This window comes from Mus pahari, chromosome 7 (genome assembly GCF_900095145.1).
Source record: "Mus pahari chromosome 7, PAHARI_EIJ_v1.1, whole genome shotgun sequence".
Lineage (NCBI taxonomy): Eukaryota > Metazoa > Chordata > Mammalia > Rodentia > Muridae > Mus > Mus pahari.
In genome coordinates this window covers 11,032,342-11,038,967 of record NC_034596.1, presented here as the reverse complement: position 1 = coordinate 11,038,967, position 6,626 = coordinate 11,032,342, and positions in this window count along the sequence as shown.

The window sequence follows — 6,626 nt, the reverse complement described above, 5'->3', positions numbered from 1 at the left end:
TGAGAGTGGAAGACAGTCACATGTCACCATTTCTGTCCTGGCTGTGGCTAGTCTCATGCTACAGCAAGCTGAGAGAGTAGTGAAGCAGAGACGCATCTGCCATGCCATCCTTTAAGTAAAGCTCTGTGACCTCTGGGTCACTTTAAGGAAAATGAGATGCTCTGCTTGTTGACGTCTTTTTGCCAACTTCTTATAAGCTAGTAATCTCAAAAGACAGAACCTTAAGAAAATGCCCTCATCAGACTGGCCTGTGAATAAGTCCTTAGGGCATGTTCTTCATTAATGATAGATGTGAGAGGGCCCAGCCTACTGTGAGTGGTGTTAATGCTAGACACGAGGTCCTAGGCCATATAATAAAAATAATAAAATAATAAGATCATCATCATCATCATCATCATCATCATCATCATCATCATCATCATCATCTGAGCAAACCACAGGGAGCAAACAGCGTTTGTTTCTCTGTGAGCTCTTGCTTTGGTTCCTGCTTCCCGGTTCCTGCCTTGAGTTCCTGCCCTGCCTTCTCTTCATGATGAAGTATAAGGCACAGGATGAACAAACGCTTTCCTTCTGCATTGCTTTTGGTCATCATGTTTTATGACAGAAACAGAAAGCAAACCTAGACAAGTGCTATAATTTCCCTACATTCTTGGGCAGAGAACAAGTTGGGTTGAAATTATCATGGGTGATTCATATATTCATTTCCCGTTGTGTTGAAGGAAGGGATCCAGAATTCAGTGCTTTGGCAGGTCCATAGACAGAGACACAGGTAGCTGGAGCTCCTCCAGGGGGATATCTCTGTCAGCAAAGTGCTTGCTTTCAAGCAATGAGGACTTAAGTCCAATCTTCAGATCCTTAAAAAACCAAAAACAAACAAACGAACAAACAAACAACAGAAATGGTGGCATAAACTTAAAACCCCAGCATGGGGGAGATACGGATAGGCAGCTGCCTGGGGTCCACTGGCCACTCGTACCTGGAGAGGTCCAAGCAAACAAAAACAATACCGCACCACCACAGACACACTTGCACACACAGGGCAGTGCCTAAGGTTGTCCTTCTGCTGGCACATCCACATGCACACACGTAAGACAAGCGCTTCCAGCCTTGAAAGGTGGCAGTAACTGTTATTTGTAAGATCTTATTTGTAAGATGGCTATGAACAGAGCAGATGCTTCTGCAGCTCTGGGGTAGAGCTCTTCAGGAAACAGTCAAATGGCCACATCTCACTGTTAGCAGCACAGACACGTAGCAGAGGTCAGAATGGAACAATCTGGTACGGCATCCAGTATTGTTTGATGAGCAGTGTTGGGGTGAGGGTGGCATGTTCTTATGTCTGATAATAAAAATGTAACAAAAAAAAAACAATTTAAATTCCATGGCAATAGACTACAGTCATTGGCTCTCATCCAGTTTCTAGACATCAATCACTTCACAGACTTAGAACCCACTAATTAAAGTGAAGTCATGGTCTGGAACTCAAACTCTTTTTTAAAGACCTGATATAAATCCTTCTTCAGAAATCTTCCAGGGGCCTGTGGCCTGGAGTGCCTATACTCAGGCATCTTGAAAATTGTTAAGCCAGTGGTTCTCCGCCTTTCTAATGCTCATATAATACAGCTCCTCATGATGCGGTGACTCCCAACCATAAAACTATTTTTGTTGCTACTTAGGAACTTTAATTTTGTTACTGTTATAGTTATATATGTTTATATTTATAATATAAACATCTATGGTCTTAGGTGACCCCTGTGAAAGTGTCATTCAACCTTTAAAGGGGTCATGATTCCCAGGCTGAGACCCGCTGTGTTAAACACTATCTCTCCCCAATAGCTGCAGAATCTTCTCATTTACCGTAGTCCTTCCAGTGAGCAGAGGACAGCTGAGGGCTGAGCTCTGGTCTGACCTTTGCAGGGCTCAGTGTGACCAGGAACTGCCTAGTGGTTATCTCCTTCTCACCTTGAATTGAAAATTTCACAACTAGGGACTAGAGAGATGGCCCAGCTGTCGAGACTATTTGTTGCTCTTGTAGAAGACCAAGTTCCATTCCTGGTAACCACATGGTGGTTCATAACCACCACTACCTCCAGATCCAGGGGGCCGATGCTGTATTCTGACCTCGACAGGCACCGAACACATATATACATGTATGTACATACATGAAGGCAAAGCACTCACATCAAATTTAAAAATCCAGTACTTAAAAACAAAATGACAGCTGGCTCTCGAACCCAAGGCACGAGGGTGAATCTTGTAGAGAGACAAGTAGCACTTTTGCAACTTTCCCTACCTGTCAAGATAGAAAGGAGAAATACTGCCGCATAATTGCAGAGATTTATGTCACCACTGAAGACCTGAAGAAGGAGAATAGGTGTTACCCACCATATGTTCATTTAATACAGCCAAACTCTCAGCTAGTGCACATCCACTGAACTCCGCGGAACTCCTCTACAGAAGTCAGATGGGTCACAAACAGCTTCATGATGTGAATTTAGGCAGGTGTTGATTGCAGTTTCAGTCACTGTCCCTCATGTGGCATTGTTATTGCAGTGAATCAACAAAGCTCCTAGGACACAATGTAGGACTGTTGACAAAGACAATCCCTTTATCTCCATAGCAACTTGCAAGCAGTAATACCATTAGTTGGCCTTTGTTTAGCATGGCCAAGAATAGGGTGTCACAGTTTTGTGACAAGGCAATATCTGTTCTCCCGTCTGCCAAGTCACTTGACATTCAGCCAAACATCATAGCAGCCCATTCTATTGGTGACTCGGTATTGATTAGATCTTATGGTTAGAAAGTAGTGTGTTTGGGCACTTAGTAAGACGTGAAAACTGGTAAGTAGAAATAAAATTATACAAAGTCCTGGGCCACTACCTTGAACTTTAAAAGTGTTTTTCTTTTAATCACTACGGACCATGTCAAAATACCTACTTTAAGCAAAGAGAAGTAGAGTCACCTGTAACACTATAAGACTGGAGGTAAAAAATTACAGACTCACCAGCAAATTAACATTACAGTAAAAAATATATCCCCAGCACCTTTTTCTTATAATCCAACAAATCCAACCGTATTTAATTAATTGATTAATTAATCAACCTCTCTATATTGTCCTGGCTGCTCTGAAACACTCTGTAGAGCAGGCTGCCCCTGAACTCACAGAGATCCCCCTCCCTCTGCCTCTTTGGTTCCAGGGATAAAGGCATGAATCACTTCACATGAATCAGGAGAAGAGAAGGAAGCTCCAAGGGGCTTCTGAAAACCACCCATCCACCCATCATGGGATCACGGCAGTCTCGCAGAATTTGGAAGTAAGGCTTTGGTCTCTATTGGGGGTCATTTTCCTTTTGAAGCATAGCTTCTGGCTTGTAACTGGATCCTGGTAGAGACCAGGTTACTTTTAGCCATGGAATGTTAGATAAGCATGAGATTGAGTTTGCCACTGTCAGCTAAGTACTGCCTCAGAGTGGTGCCCAGCAGAAAGTTAACAACAACAACAACAACAACAACAACAACAACAACAACAACAACAACAGGCCGTTGTATAATTGAACAGGTTTGCACAGCTCTAGAAGGCATCAATGGGCCACATGGCTTGATGACTCTCACTCTAACAGACTCTGCTGCCTTGCTCTCTCCTCTCCCTCAATCCATAGCCCCAGACTGCTGGGGGCACTTCTTTCAAGAAGAGAGAGTTCAGGTCCATCTTACAGGTGTGTCTGAAAGCCACCCCCAAAGCCCTCTTGAGTGGAGGGTTGAGGCATTACTCCCCTTACCCGGGAGTGATTCTGATGGGTAGTGGCAGGGGAGATATTCCCAGGAGATCCTGCTGAGGGCAGTGTCTCTCTGGCTGTCCACTATGTCAGAAGTGAAGGTGAAATGGGTTCATGAACATCTATCTGCCAATGGTTTGGCTGAGACAGCAATGAAAAACTGGTGACAGGAAAGCCAGAGGACAAGGTCTTTTGTGTGTCCCTATTACTCAACACAGACCAGGGAGTTTTGTCTCTCACATGGATTCCGAGGGAAAGGATATCTACTGTGGGAGCTTTTTATAACAGGAGGATGGGAGTAATACAGGAAAAGAAAACTGGTTTCTAGTTTCAAAGAGCTCCCTGCCTGCCCAGGACGATTGAGATGATCATGAGAAGCCAGAGGAGGCATGTACAAATGATAGGAATTATATGACTATAGTTAAATAGTGGGGTCATTACCAGCCTGGTTGATGTATCTGTGGTATCAGGTTCCTGCCCTATGTCATCCTATTAACTTCGAGCTAGGAAGAAGGGTCTATTTTTCCACAGCAAGAATATCCTAAGAATTTCTTCTCTTTCTACCTCAGACATGTGTGATTCTTTGGGGGAGAAAATAAATGGATAAATGTGCCAACCAGATCCAAAACAGTCTAGAAAAACAGCTGGCTTAGAGCTTGGGGAAAGATCATCTGCAGAACCAGCCAGAGATGTGGGGCTGAAAGAAGAGTTCTTAGGAGCAGGAGTAATGAGAAGGCACTCATTAAATGGAAAGAAAGGGCTTTGGTTGGACCTGGGAGGATGCCCAGCTTTTGGAAGGATGCCAATGAGGTATAGTCTAAGGACAAGAAGTAGTGGGCTCCAGATTCAGGATGAAGCAAGGGTATAGGTTATGAGTCTGAGGAGCTGGACACATGCTCCATTTCTGCCAGTGCACAACAAGCATCAGCTTCCAGTGTGTTAAGTGCAACTTCATAATCCCAGAACCATGAGACCTACGCTCTGCTCCTGATATGCACTAAGCATTCTCCTTGTACTTTGTTCCCAGGTATCCACATATTTATGTACTTCCTTACATTGTTAGTTAGAGTCAAAAAAATTAAGGCACAAAAGACATGGGATCACCTCAGCTGCCCATTTAAACAGCTAAAATGGAAACATCAAACTCCTATAAGGGCTTTAGCTCCTTAAGACACAGCCAGAACACATGCCAATGACTTAAACTCACTGTGACAGTGTTTGGACAAGATAAAGCCACCTCTTGGACAAGGGTTTAATCAAGAAAGTCAGCTTAGCCTTGGGCTATCACATCCTTTTTGAGAGCTTGCCTTCCTTCCTTGAAGGGAGGAAAGGAACTGGCACTGTGCAGTGTGAAGTACCATCTTGTTCTAGGAATGCAGGAGTCTCTCTTCCATAACCTTCAGACATCGAGATATGCCAAATAGCCGCTGGGATGAGCAGTGAGTTCAGACCACCCTGTTTTCCTAAGTGGTGACCATATGTACATCAGCATGGGGTGAGAATTTAGCGTTAATTAATGCTTCATTCGATGGATGAATCAGAAGGCAGATCAGAAAGGCGGATCTAGAATCAAGCAAATGTAAGGCAAAAACAAGACAACCTTTGTCTGAATATAAGCTCACTAAAAAACAACGTCATTTAATTAACCAGTGTCTCTGTAGAAATATGCTCCCCTACCAGAAGAGTGAACAGACATAAGGAGGGTGAGATCTTCCCCTACAAATGCGATAAAACCACTTCTTTCTTTGGAGTACATGTCAAACTGTCACCATGTGGATTCATGCTGGTTAAACTGTGGTATAGATGGTGGTGGCCACTTTGGGCAGCGTTACGTCACAGATCTAAGTGGAGACTTTATTTCACAGTCCCACCTCTGCCTTCGATGGCGTCTCTATCTATCGGTACTTAAGCTTCTTTCGTTGATACAGATAGGTGAAAAGAAGTAAAAGAAGACACACAAAGCCTAGGCGACTGCCACAAGGCTAAATTGGATATGTCATTGATGATAAAGATGAAATAGTCCTTATTATTTGTGAGTTTTCTAAATCCATCAGAATATTTAATCACAGCTATAAAAGTTGTCATCAAAATGACCTATCATATTATGACCATAAAATGATTAAGAAGGTCCATGACGTCTTCATTACTTAATTAAAATTTCTTAGTTTAATGATGCGTAACTGTGATAGATTCAATACATACCATATGTCTTACAGGTTGTAAATGGAAACCTCGAAATAGGAGTGATAGAATAGAGTTCTTGTTCATTTACTCACTCACTCATTCATTCATTTATCCCTCTGTCCAGTGCGCTCACAGTTTAACAAAACACATGTATCATTGAAGCTATAGAGTCAAGATAGTGAAACTCAATCACCATCATTGCCTATATTAATAAACTACTAAACTGCTCAGTCATGGCACACCCAGAGTAAGAAAGTCACATCTTCCTACAGATATGGTGGCATTATAGATACCATCTGACGCATTTGGGTGGATTGTCCTATGTGCCTACCAATGACCTTATGTTGAGCTGTGCCTGGGATGTGAGAATGAGGATGGTTTGATGCCTGTCTTCCCACTATTACTGGCTTGTGGTCATATCTCACAGATTTCAAGGTAAGTTTATATGTATTACTTCACAAATGAGAAAAGTACAGCCTAGCTATTGATGCAGGTGAATGAAACAGTACAATACTGGCTCTTGTAGCAAAAGGGGATAGAATCAGGAGTCCAGCAGAGAGAGAGAGAGAGAGAGAGAGAGAGAGAGAGAGAGAGAGAGACAGAGACAGAGACAGAGACAGAGACAGAGACAGAAAATGTTGGCTCTGTCCTTCCACCACCCGATCCCAG